Here is a 15152-nt window from a genome sequence, read left to right on the forward strand (position 1 = left end):
AATAAAACTATTTTCATTAGAAAATCGTGGCAATTATATTTCATTATACTGCACGTTTGTAAAATATACGAAAGCCTAATAGTTTCAAATGAAATAAAAAATAAAAATGCAAAGGCGTTATAACGCGAATAAAGGCATTATTACGCGAATCAAAAGGCGTAAGAACGCGAATAAAGGCGTAGCAACGCAAATCAAAAGGCGTAAGAACGCGAATAAAGGCGTAGCAACGCGAATCAAAAGGCGTAATAACGCGAATAAAGGCGTAGCAACGCGAATAAAGGCGTTATAACGCGAATCAAAAGGCGTAATAACGCGAATAAAGGCGTTATAACGCGAATCAAAAGGTATAGTAACGCCTTTATTCGCGTTATAACGCGAATCAAAAGGCGTAGTAATGCGAATAAAGGCGTTATAACGCGAATAAAAAGGCGTAATAACGCGAATAAAGGCGTAATAACGCGAATCAAAAGGCGTAGTAACGCGAATAAAGGCGTAGTAACGCGAACCAAAAGGCGTAATAACGCAAATTAAAACACATTATAATGCCAATTTAATACCATATTTATACTAATCAAATTCGCGAGAAAGGAAGACCGATATTGATCTGAATTTATTGCTCAAGATATAAACTCGTATACAATAATACAATATACATTTACAATAACTTTCATTCTATTTGCATAGTAATTATGCAAACTATTTGTCATAAACTAATAAAGACTCTTTAATATTTGCCAATATAAGATGGCTTGGTGACTTATAGGTTATAAAGTATTACCTCCTTCAAATAACAATCCTCCTACGAAGTTTGAATATTGTGGGCCAAATGGAACTTAAGTTATGCTCCCGAAAACCATATCGCTTACGGACGGACGGACGCGACGACAGACAGACGGACGGACGCACGTTCCAACATTTTGGGTTTAGGGGCTATTTTCTTTGTTATTTCTTTGTTCTCTTAAGGGCTACTAGCCATAAACCCTTTGATCACGGATTGAACCTTTGTTCTCTTTTGTTCTCTTTACTGTTATATTTGCCCCTAAACCCAAAATGGTTTGCTCGGACGTACGGACGCCAGGGGGTAAACATAATATGCCCGAAATTCTTTCGGGCATATAATAAAACGTAATCTAGATCATTCATTTAAATCAACATTGTTCTTCCTTCCATACATTAATAGGCCACTGTTTGGAATTAATATGGTATTAAATTAGCGTTATAACGCCTTTTTTTTTGCGTTATTACCCTTTTGGTTCGCGTTATACGCCTTTTGATTCGCGTTATAACGCATTTATTCGCGTTAGTACGTCCTTTTGATTCGCGTAATTACGCCTTTTGTTTCGCGTTATTACGCGAATAAAGCGTTGTTACGCTTTTTCAATTCGCGTTATTACGCCTTTTTTTTTTTCGCGTTACTACGCCTTTTGTTCGCGTAATAACGCCTTTGTTTTCGCGTTATTAACCTTAATTTCGCCATTGCTACGCCTTTTTTCGCGTAATTACGCCGTTTGATTCGCGTTATTACGCCTTTTGATTCGCGTTATTACGCCTTTGATTCGCGTTATAACGCCTTTATTCGCGTTTTGTTACGCTTTTTTTCGCGTTGCTACCTCTTTTCGAAATAATTCGCATTCCTACGCCTTTGGTTCGCGTTACAACGCCTTTATTCGCGTTATAACGCCTTTTGTTTCGCGGTTTTAACGCCTTTATTCGCGTTGCTACGCCTTTTTCGCCTAATTACGCCCTTTTTGATTCGCGTAATTACGCCTTTTGATTCGCGTTTATTACGCCTTTTGAAGATTCGCGTTCATATTAACGCCTTTTGATTTCGCGTTATTTCGCCTTTGATTTGCGGTTATATAACGCTTTTATTCGCGCCCCCCCCCCATTGCTACGCCTTTTTTTCGCTTGCTACGCCTTTCAATTCGCGATGGCTACGCCTTTTAGTTCGCGTTACTAACGCCTTATATCACTTATAACGCCTTTGTTTCGCGTCTATAACGCCTTTATTCGCGTTGCTACGCCTTTTTTTTTCGCGTTATAAACGCCTTTTGATTTCGCGTAATTACGCCTTTTTGATTCGCTAATATTTCTTTTACGCCTTTTGATTCGCGTTACTAGCCGCCTTAATTCGCGTTCTTTGCTTACGCCATTTTTTTTTTCGCGTTGCCTACGACCTTTCGATTCGCGATGCTACGCCTTTTTGCGTTCGCCGTTACTACGCCTTTTATTCGCGTTATAACGCTGTTGTTTCGCGTTTATAACGCCTTTATTCGCGTTGCTACGTCCTTTTTTCGCGTAATTACGCCTTTTGATTCGCGTAATTACGCCTTTTGATTCGCGTAATTAATACGCCTTTATTCGCGTTATAACGCCTTTGCATTTTTATTTTTTATTTCATTTGAACACTATTTAGGCTTTTCGTAAAATAACTTTACCATCGGATAATTTTAGTTTATATAAACTATATATTACGGCTTGTCGTAAATCATATATTCTAATTATATATCTAATATTATTATTATTTATTTTTATAAAATTGATTTATGTTATTCTTTTTTTTTCTCAAATTTAGGAAGTTTGTTTCATAATGAATTCGGCATAGGTTATTGTTGGCATGTTATCTGACCGAAATATAAAAGGTTATTAACAATTTCAACGTTTACATTAGGCAAGATAACAATATTTAGCTCCATGGGCAATAAATACTGTCGAAAATTTATTATTATAATACTGCAAGTTTTGTAAACGTCGCTTTTCATTGGATAACCGCGGCGTTTATATATATTTTTGTATACGAGGCTGCTGAAAACCCCCCCCCCCACACACACACAAATGGAAGTAAACAGTATTATTATAAAAAGATTTTTTGACAGATTATATGGCCGTACACAAACGGTTGTTTCAATATATTTTACAAACAAACCGTTTATATAGGGCCATATAACCTGTCAAAATCTCTTTAACTAATAACCTCAATAAGCGGCTACTGTATATTTTATAAAACTAACTAATCAAGCATTCAAAAGAAGCAATAGTTGAGTATCATAAATTCATTATAAAGGTTGTTTCAGCTTGCAACCGAAAAAAAAATTAATGCAATAGTTACTACAATATCAAATATCTTTATAGCTGCTAGTAAAAATTGTAAGATTTACTAATAAACTAAAATTTACACTGCAAAACTCACCTGTTGTGAAATTATAACCCGATTTTGTATATCCACCATTAATGTTTACACAGGGTTGTTATGGCATTGCAAGGATGCCCTATATAAAATTCGACCCTGTACAGGAAAACCCAGATCAAAGATGTTCCGCTCTGTTGACTGCCATTGGACATATATTTTATCAATGCCGATAGATCGATATAGTAACTGAATGCATATAACCATTGTAAGTCAGGTTGAAATTTCTCCATATAATTTGAAAGTAATAGGTTAAATTATATTAATCATGTGAAATATTTGAAAAGATTTTTTCCTCTTTTTAAGTTTGATCTTGAACGCGATTTCAATTATTATATTTGATAGCAGGGTTGTAAACATGCAACCTGCATGACAAAAAGATATAAAAAGAATATCTTAATCATATTTGATTTTTATTTTTATAGAAAGAATGTTTTTAAGTGTTGTAAGTTTAAGTTACTAAATATTTTGTAAAATCTGCCATACGTTTAGAGTAAAAGAAATATATGATTACGAGGAACTTTCATATTTGGATTAAGGTGTGTGTGGGGGGGGGGGGGGTGTAATAGTTATTGAGTGGTATATGTTGCCGACACATTTTGCGAATACAACCGGTTTTAAAAAGTAAATTTACCTCCAGGTTTTGATTGTTAAACAGATACAAATATTAAACATATTCTCCACAAGTAACGGTATTCTTCTCCTCTCTGATTAAATTTAACCAGCCGGGTAATAAATTTGTAAACGTAAACTTGCTGACAACTTCCCCTCAGGTAGTTCAACACGGTTATTTATCTATTATCTTCAACTGGTTGACAACTTCCCCTCAGTAATAAAGTTTATTCAAACGGGTTATAATATCAATTTTTGTAATCTGACTGACAACTTCCCGTCAGTGATTACGTAAAATCAGCTGGATTATGCAGCGAGCTGACTTCTTCTAAAGCTTAAGTGATAACACTTTTTCAGCCTGATAATATATATCTTTTATGCTCAAGTGGCTGACAATTTCTCATTCTAGGTATTAATTTGAATAGCCTTGTTACACATGACAGGTCTACAAAGGTGTTGCTATAATCGGTTATTTACTGCTATGCATTTGCGAAGCACCTGGCTTTAGTTAACCTAAAAAGGGGTGGGGGGTTGGGGTTACCTATATGTCTATTTTTGTATAAATTTAAACTTAATATGTTAAACCAAAACGGCTTTGGTAATTAGGTTTTATTATTCACATGCCGTTTGAAAAACTGTGGTGAGTACTTTTATAGAAGCGTAGGAATTTTTAGAATATTTTAAACCGCGAATGTAATCTTATTGCCCAATATTGATTTATATAGTATTGATCATTATCTAGGCTTAGAGGTGTAAATGTTTTATTTGTGTGTGGGGTTTTTATGACCTTGCACTAGCTGTATTTGAGTATCTGCTGATGATAGATAACCGCAATTGTGAATGATCTTATTAATAAGATTGAGTTATCTCCATTTTAGCTAGTAGTACTTCATCATTTCACGCGAGAAATAACCGGTAAATATTTAGATATTGCTTCTGTTTTTAATGTTAATTGACTTTTAGTCAAGTCCTGAAAACGGGATGAAGTTTTTTCCCTGAATGCCCTCGTCCGGACTACCAAACAAAATTCATCCTGTTTCCAGGCTTGAACCAGAGAATAAGACTCAGCCCTAAGACATTAGCATCATATACATGTACAGCCTAGAACTCAATAATAAGTTTACATGGAAAGAAATTGTTCATCTGTGTTGATGACATAATTATCGTTTTCAATTCCCCCCTTGTCATAAGTTGCACTTATTTTTAGCATCTACAATATTTTCACTGCCAGACAATTTGCAATAAGGTTTATATCTGATAGGATGTGTTAGCATTCGTACAGAGCGCTTCTTTCACAATAAAATCACGAGGAACCAGAATTGAGCTTATTTATGCGAAATTGAAAGAAGCTGTCGGAGAATATAGTTTTGGATAAGAACTTTTGACCGAGTCACGAAATACCGTGATTTGAGTGATTTGAAAACTACTCGGTACGAAAGACCGGTGAGGCCATTTCAATTTCATGAATTCTCGATTACATGATCATGAAATCCCAATTTTAACTTCCTGAATTCCCGTTTTCAATATACGGAATTCACGAATTCACGATTTCATCTTCATGAATTCCCGATTTCAAATTCATGAATTCACGATTTCAATTTCACGAATTCACGATTTTAACTTCATGAATTCATGATTTCAGCTTCATGAATTCAAGAAGTTGAAATCGTGAATTCGTGAAGTTGAAATCGGGAATTTATGAAGCTGAAATCGTGAATTCGTGAATTCCGTATATTGAAAACGGGAATTCAGGAAGTTAAAATTGGGATTTCATGATCATGTAATCGAGAATTCATGAAGTTGAAATGGCCTCACCGGTCTTTCGTACCGAGTAGTTTTCAAATCACTCTACTCTTCCCAGTGTGATTCGATTCATATTTCATATGCCCCTCCCCCACATTTTCCCCATGGCCTTTTTATTATGCACATTATGTCAGCATAAATTTATCACTAGAAGTAAAGCTTCGAAAGTCGCAAATTGGTGTTGTATAACCTAAATTCATTTAAGTACCTATGGAAGGTGACTGTTTAATTAATCTTATTCTTGATTGTACATGTACAATCTGTCCTTACAGTAATTATACTGTACTGATCAGGTGAAGTAACTGGGCATATGCAACACTGGCATCTACATATGCTTCTATGTATGATATATGCAAACTTTATGTAAATCTATAATATTAAGCCGTGTCACGACAAAATCAACATAATGAGTTTGCGACCAGCATGGATCCAAACCAACCTGCGCGGATGCGCAGGCTGGTCTGGATCCATGCTGGTCGCAAACCCATTATGTTGGTTTTGTCGTGACGCGGCTCATATGAAGATGTAAAAATCGACCAATATCAGCCATAATAATCGTGTTGTAACGTACGAATATTGTCTGCAATTTTTTATATTCTGTCAGTACACAAATTTTCCCTGAATTGCTAAATGGTTTTACCCAGATTATAATATTGGCGAGTCCATTAAGATACTTAGCATGATAAGGGTTAAAAAAAGAATAATAACGTAATTAATTATCAGAGGGAGAAAGTTGCGTTAAATGTCAAGTATATGACATTCACTTTTCATTTATAGATTTGTAAAATCAATACAGGTCCAACATATAGTCTAGAGAACAGAACATTTTGAATATTTATATCCTTATTTCTCCTGACATTTCGTCAAAAATACGAACAACCTTTACCATTCAACAACGCTGTCACAGCTTGTCAGACAAGTGGTAGAAAAGTGAAGTCATTGGCGGCAAGAAAGTTAAATTGTTCTGTCATAAATCAAACATGACATGACAGCGCAATTTATATGCGATATAGAAGCCATCGGTGATGTCATTGGTTCTGCAGTATCAGTGAAACGCTAAATATCTTAAATGGACTCGTCGATCCTTCAACAGTAGACACAACAATTTTCGCGTTATTACGCCTTTTGATTCGCGTAATTACGCCTTTTGATTCGCGTTACTACGCCTTTATTCGCGTTACTACGCCTTTTGATTTGCGTTATAACGCCTTTATTTGCGTTACTACGCCTTTTAATTTGCGTTATTACGCCTTTATTCGCGTTATTACGCCTTTTGATTCGCGTTATTACGCCTTTATTCGCGTTATTACACCTTTTGATTCGCGTTACTACGCCTTTATTCGCGTAACTACGCCTTTTGATTTGCGTTATTACGCCTTTATTCGCGTTATTACGCCTTTTTCTTTCAGAATGTCCAAAAATTTATTACACAATCGAAGCGCTTTTTGTAATAATAACTATCAGTGTGAATAAACTTGGTCTTTTCGTACGCTCATATTTCCTTACATGTTAGTCTTAATTGTTAAACTCCGATATATATATTCAATCATACCTTTCCTTATATTCTTCCTTTCTTTTAGCATTTCACCATTATTTAATTTAGATTTTCTATAGTGATAACTCAACAATCTATTATTCTCTTATTCTTTGTTGTACATTCAAAGAGCTTACATCTAACCGCAACATTTTTGTATCTTTATCTTGAAAATTACTTTTACTGGAGAGGAATTGATATAAGTATTGTTTTACTTGTTTTCCAATCCAGTCTGAATTACATTGTTTTGCAATGTTTGTAAATGTCATTTATGTACAATTTATTGAATAAATAAAGTTTAAACTATTACGCCTTTTGATTCGCGTTACTACGCCTTTATTCGCGTTATTACGCCTTTTGATTCGCGTTATTACGCCTTTATTCGCGTTATTACGCCTTTTGATTCGCGTTATAACGCCTTTATTCGCGTTATTACGCCTTTTGATTCGCGTAATAACGCCTTTATTCACGTTATAACGCCTTTGCATTTTTATTTTTTTATTTTATTTGACACTATTAGGCTTTCGTACACATTTAGTGTAGAACACATCGATTCATTTCTAAATATTGCCACTTTATATATTTACTTAATTGCTCCGAAAAAAAACATTATAAGTGATATATAAAAATTCACTGAAACATGTAAAAGTACGACTATTGACGAACATTGTTAAAAAAACAAAAAACAAGAAAAACAACAAAAGAACAACAAAAATATATTTCTCCAGAAGCTATCGTGTCCGACGTGATATTTGTAATAATGAACAGTGAATATTTGGTCAGTTTATCCATTTCCTGAATTCAAGTCAAGATCAATATATCCGGCCATTGAATCCGGTGGTCAATTATAATAGTATAATTTAAAACTTTTGTTGAAATGGGTGTGTTTGCGGAAGAGTTTGATGAATTTTCCATTAGGTTTTAAATTTGGTAGGACCCGTTTGTGGTCGATGTTTTATATCATTTATTGGTACAAGATTAATGCATGTATGCTTACCATTTTTAGCTTACCTGAGCCAACGTACGTTATAGTAAAACTTTAAAAGGTATGTTCCTTAGGTGAAATTACCGCAATCGTAACTTAGGTGAGCGATTTAAGGCCCTCTGGATCCCTCTTGTTGATATTTCATTCTTTATACTTTTTAGCTCACCTGAGCACAACATGCTCAAGGTGAGCTATTGTGATCACTTGCTGTCCGTCGTCCATCGTCCGTGCGTCCGTGCGTGCGTCAACAATTACCTTGTGAACACTCTAGAAGCCACAGTTTTGACTCCATTTCAAAAAAACTTGGTCAGAATGTTTGTCTTGACAAAATCTAGGGCAAGTTTGAATCTGGGTCATGTGGGGTCAAAAACTAGGTCACCAGGTTAAATTTTAGAAAAACCTTGTGAACACTCTAGAGGCCACAGTTTTGACCCAATTTCATTGAAACTTCACCTTCCTTCAAACAGAATACGAGATAAGAGTTATACTGCCAGAACCGAAAAGAACAATACTGACGACTTCATTGTATATATCATAATTACAAATTTAATTTTCAAGACAGTTTAATATTATCTCTATCAGCCATTATTTAGTATCTATACATGAATATTATAATAAATAATATATATTATCAATGTTACACAAACCGTTGTTTTGTTTATAATGCACATTCTATATAATTACACAGACATAATACACAAGTATAATTATATGTACAGAAGTTTCCAAAACAGCATGTACTACACGAGTGTAGAGGTCGTATAATGGGACACGATATTCGGACAGGTGCATATTTTGATGCTGACAATGTAGGCTCTGTTGTGGACAATCAATAACACGATAATCTGATGTGACGATATAATTTTGAAGGTCCCATGAATTGCTAAATAGTGACGTTAGGCTAGAACAAGTTCTATCTTATTTAGATCTTCATAGAGTTGTTCCAACTAACTTTTAGATTTTTAGACTCTAGCTTCTTCCTGAAAAATGAAATCCATACAAACAATGTTTTATGAGTATTACAGTAAACGAAAGTCAGTTACTAGCCCTTAAAATGTCGAATGATTAGAGCGTTCACTTTTGGATTGGGAGATTGTGGGTTCGATTTTTGTTCCAGATGTGAAGCTAAATATTTTAAAAAGCTTATAGTTATAGATGTTTTATTATGAAAGTTATCATATTTTTACTCAATAATGAATTAGGATAATTAAACACAGGTCGAAAAAAAACAAAAGAAAAAAAAAACTTACCAATTTGAGTTCTGATTCATATTGAATGGAAGACATGTCTATAGTGCCTCTTTCTCCAGGTCATCTGGAGCTACAGGCGTTGAAGTCTACAACACAACATAATATTAATTTAGTTTTGGTTTCAATAATATATTTGTAGTAATTTATTAACAATGTTATTATCAATATGAATAGTGTAAGATCCTAGTATATTATTATCATTAATAATAATAATAATAATGTAACAATAAGATACTTCATAGGAAACATATTGTCCAGTTTTTTTTTAATTTTCAAAATAACTATGCGAAGATGAAATTTATTTATAGAATAGTGTGATCAAAAGCTAAGTAATATAATACTTACGTGAAACAGTTTGAATCATCCTGCACAACAATGGGCGATCACCGAGTCTCTACATCAGCAGGCCCGGGCAGTTCAATCCACCGCTGGGCGATTATTTAGGTAAATAAAACATATTTATTTTATTAGTAAACATGGCAATATCCGGTTATCTGCACTCCCCCGGGGCAGATTAGTTCATCCAAAAATCATGATCTCGTGGACGCTTTTTTTTTTCCTGTTGAGGTTACTCCAAAGGAAGGGCATTAATTCTTACTAAAATTTCGCGCTTTCCTGCAAGATTTATTTCCCATAAATTTAAGCATGTCAGTGCATGTGTACATTACATATTTTGAAAGATTCACTCACTGTAAAATAAAATCAATTCAGTAATGTTTTACTGAAGGTATTACTTGTATGAAAGCCTAGTACGTATCTGCCCCGGGACTGATAACCGGAGTATATATATAGCGACGAAAATGATTTACTAACAATAATAAATGCTACTAAAGGGGAAGTTTTCCCCGGGAAGAGGGTTTTCTTCGGGGACCATCATGCTTTAAAAATGGGGCTTGGCAATGTTTTGGGGGAAGTGTCTTAATAAGCATTTATAAAAGGAATGAATATTTTTACTGACAGTAAAGTAACATTATGAAAGCCTAGTACGTATCTGCCCCGGGACTGATAACCGGAGTATATATATCGGCGATATAATTATATGCATTAGGCTATATAATACGGAATGAACGATAAACTGAAACGATGTTAAAAGTATATATGTACAAGCTCATTCCGTGTGCTATTTTAAAACGGTACTATGAAATTATATGAGCAGTATCAGTGTATAAGTTAATTCTGTTGGCTATTTTAATACAGAATGAACGATATAATGAAATGATATAAGCAGTATCAGTGTATAAATTCATATTGTCGGCTATTTTAACACGGAATGAACGATATAATGAAATGATATAAGCAGTATCAATGTATAACTTCATTCCTTCCAATTTCTACATGTAACTTCATTCCGTCGGCTTTTTTTAATACGGAATGAACGATATAATGAAATTATATAAGCAGTATCAATGTATAACTTCATTCCGTCGGCTATTTTAGTACGGAATGAACGATATAATGAAATGATATAAGCAGTATCAATGCCACGGTTCATTCCGTGAGCTATATAAATACGAAATCAACAAGCAAATTCGTTGAATTTATATCCCCCGCCGAGTACTGGTTATTATTAACACAACAACTGAAGACATAAGGCTTTATTTATATATTAATCATGGCATAAACAGTAATATTCTTTGAACTTGATAAATATTCAGGGCAATAACAGAGCCATAACTTTGTGTTCAATAGTAAAATCTGGAAATGCCAATCTACATAACTAATCAAGGGCCATAAACCTGAGTTATAAGTATCTGACTGGAACAAGGCGACTATATGCACATCTCCTCTTAGTATCCCATAAAGTTTCATTGAATTCCAGCCAGTAGTAGCAGAGAAGTAGCGAGGAAACAAATATTTTTCTATATGGATACTGCATAACTAATCAAGGGCCATAACTCTGAGTTAAAGTGTCTGACCGGAAGAAGCCGACGATATGCGCATCTCCTCTTGGTATTGAAGGTTCCCATAAAGTTTCGTTGAATTCCAGCCAGTAGTTGCAGAGAAGTAGTGCGGAAATGATTTTTACTCTATATGCATACTACATAACTAATCAAGGGCCATAACTCTGAGTTAAAGGGTCTGACCGGAACAAGCCGACGATATGCGCATCTCCTCTTGATATTGATGATTCCCATAAAGGTTCGTTGAATTCCAGCCAGAAGTTGCAGAGAACTACTCTGGAAACGATTTTTACTCCATATGCATATTGCATAACTAATCAAGGGCCAAAACTCTGAGTTTAAGTGTCTGACCGGAACAAGCCGACGATATGCGCATCTCCTCTTGGTATTGAAGGTTTCCATAAAGTTTCGTTGAATTCCAGCCAGTAGTTGCAGATAAGTAGCCCGGAAACGATTTTTACTCCATATGCATACTGCATAACTAATCAAGGGCCATAACTCTGAGTTAAAGTGTCTGACCGGAACAAGCCGAGGATATGCGCATCTCCTCTTGGTATTGATGATTCCCATAGAGTTTCGTTGAATTCCAGCCAGTTGTTGCAGAGAACTACTCCGGAAACGATTTTTACTCTATATGCATACTACAGAACTAATCAAGGGCCATAACTCTGAGTTAAAGGGTCGAAACGGAACAAGCGGACGATATGCGCATCTCCTCTTGATATTGATCATTCCCATAAAGTTTCGTTGAATTCCAGCCAGTAGTTGCAGAGAACTACTCCGGAAACGAAATTCGGACGGACGGATGGACGGAAGGACGGACAACGCCAAAACTATATCCCCCTCCCGATTCCATCGGCGGGGGATAATTATATACTGAAATGAAATATTAATGGAATAATGTTTAAGTTCATTCCGTCAGTAATTTTATACTGAATGAACAATATACTGAAGTGTTTAGCTGTAAAATGTATAACTTCATTCCGTAGAGCAAATAAAATTTCTTCAAATTTTAAACCAGCTTTTCTTCTTTATCATGTAAAATCCCGTATGAACCCCTTGCTATATGATTTCACGGCTCACTACTCTGGCTCACAACGCTGTGCAGTCCGTGCCTCGTGTTCTAGTCTTCATTCAGTACTTCACTAGATATGGCGTCTTCAAGCATATGCGGGAAATTACAGAAAAAGAATATTAAACGCTGACGAAATTCAAATATGTGATTTGCAGAATCCCTGGAATTTCTTCATATTGATGAACCAGGATGACAGTGCGTTAAATAAATGGCTTATGGACAATAATTTGCTTCTAAGAAGCATACCTTGCTCAAAAGGCGATGATGCATGTTCTGGTATCACGAGACCAAGCCAAAGGGCCGGTAGACCCTCAGGAGCCACTCTACGATGCAATAAAAACAGAAACCATGAGGTTGCCATCAGGACGAATTATTTTTTCGAAAATTCAAAACTCTGCATTCAGGACATTTTCATGTTTATAAAATCCTAGCTGTTGACGTAGAAAAGGGAAGCACCATTTTCAGCGATGGATGGACTGCGTACTGTAAATTAAATGAATTGGGGAATCGTCATTTCTCTGTGTTACACAAATATTCCTTTAAAAAGGAGTACAAAAATCTTGAAACCGCGGACATAGTTACGGTACATACAAATAGAATAGAAGGGGCCTGGAAGCATGCTAAAGACCATTTTCGGAAGTTGTCTGGAACTAAAGCAAATCAATGGGAAGGTCACATGGCGGAGATTATGTGGCGTGCTGATGTCAAAGGTAACACATTTGTGGCACTCTTTGATCTCCTGAGATCAATTTATACGCTACATGACCCACCTCAGTATATGTACACTACCCCACTGTTTGATTCCTGGTCAGGCACAGTAGGAAACATGACAAACTGGACAGTGGAACCAGAAGTAACAGCTGCGGGGAGCGAATCAAGTTCCAGTGTAGATGAAAACCCTGAATCCTATCTAACAGGAACACCACCAATTCCACGAACTACGCCTTCACCATCTTCACATACTAACCATGATATCGTCACCAGTTCATTCATACAGCTGCGCAACAAGAAAGGAAATCTGCAAATCTTCGGCCAGAAACAGTTGCATTATTGTCAGACCTGTTTTCAGACAGTTCATCGGATGAAACCGTTGTTGAAGCGCCTGAATGCCCCATTGTCGTCGCAGGAACCAGTTAAAATATCAGTACAGGTACCAGGAAGAAAACCAAAAGGATAATGTTTGCCATCCTGCAGGATACGCACCGACGAAATCGGAGAAAAAAGGTCCTATAAAAGAAGAGAACCAAACCCATACACGAAGTCAAATTATTTGGTGTGGTCATCTTCGGATGACGACTTTCAGTAAAGTCCGCATAATGTTACTTTGAAGTAATAAAGCCCTATATAAGGACCGCTTCATACATGTACCAAGTAGTGCAACGATTTAAGGTAGACCATGGGTAATGCATTACCTTCACTTTGTAGAGTATTCAAATAGGCTAGAATCGCTTGTAAACTACATTGAAATTGGGGGGCGTGGGTTCAAACCCCAGAAGGGGCAACTTTTTTTTTCTTTCTTTTTTTCTTTTTAACATTATTTATGTATCTCTCTGATCCCTTATGGAAGAAAAAAAGTTTGATTTAAATTATATTAGGTATTTTTTTTGGTAAATAATGCCAAAATTTATAGCAAATATGATACCAGATATTTTCAAAGTTCGATAAAATAAAAACTACACGGTAAAAGTATTTTATATTTCCCATGATCAACTATTATACCTTTGAGAAAATTTAGGCAAACTTTGAAAACAGACCCTCATTTCAATAAATTTTAGGGATATTTTGAATAAGGCATTTTAGATAGGGAAATGGTAAAATTAGTGTTAAAAAAGGGTGGATAGGGTAACATCTTTATACATATTAAGAACATTTTGTTTAGAAACAAACATTTTGCTTGTGTAATGTGTTACCTGAATGTTATTATTTGTTTCTTAACAATGAGCAATAGAAAAACATTTTTTTATAATGATGATATAACAGATTATTTACGGTTTCCTCATTTCTGAAAATAAGCCCTCTAATGGCAAAGTCTTAGTTCAGAAATGTATCCATAACTCATAAACCACACTGTAAATTTTATTTAAATTTTGCATACAGGTGACCTTGAAGACATATAACTGTCCTATGTTGTCAATTTTACAGTTCCTTATGGTGCCCATTACCCATGGTCTACCTTAAGCAGTCAGCTATACTGTAAATATATACGGACTTTTGGTTTGTTTGTATTCTGTGAAGAAGATATCTTACCTTTGACAGTTGTAACGTGTACATGACATAACGCAAGGTAAGTAAATATTTTGATTTTTAATGCGCATGCGTATGAGATACATTTCAAGCGCCTAAATGATCCAGATTAGAAATGTTTAGCACAAGGCTGTCATAAAAAATCGATAATAATTTTTCAGCCCCGGGGCAGATAACCGGAAATTGACGTAAACATTTATAGCCGATTTGAAACTTAATATTGGTCTTTTTTTGTTATCTGTGTGAATTGTTATATCCATAGTACTCATAATGGTAACTGGAAACTGGAATGGCCGACGAATTTTCATCCATCCATCAATCGATTAATTAATTAATTATTCATTCATTCATCCATCCCTCCAGTACTATCTATTTAAGAAATAACATCGGCCTGAGAGGTGTATATCGGCTATTTAATTAACACCGGTTTGGAGTTTTGATGCGTAGGAATTGACCACGAATAGCCGATATACACCTCTCAGGCCGATGTTATTTCGATTCTATCACGATAAAATAAGGAAGATCACTAAAGTTGTATGTATGAAATAACGTCAGCTTGTT

The sequence above is a fragment of the Ruditapes philippinarum genome, unplaced genomic scaffold, assembly GCF_026571515.1.
Source record: "Ruditapes philippinarum isolate M1 unplaced genomic scaffold, ASM2657151v2 ctg3559_1_1_1_1, whole genome shotgun sequence".
Taxonomy (NCBI): Eukaryota; Metazoa; Mollusca; class Bivalvia; order Venerida; family Veneridae; genus Ruditapes; species Ruditapes philippinarum.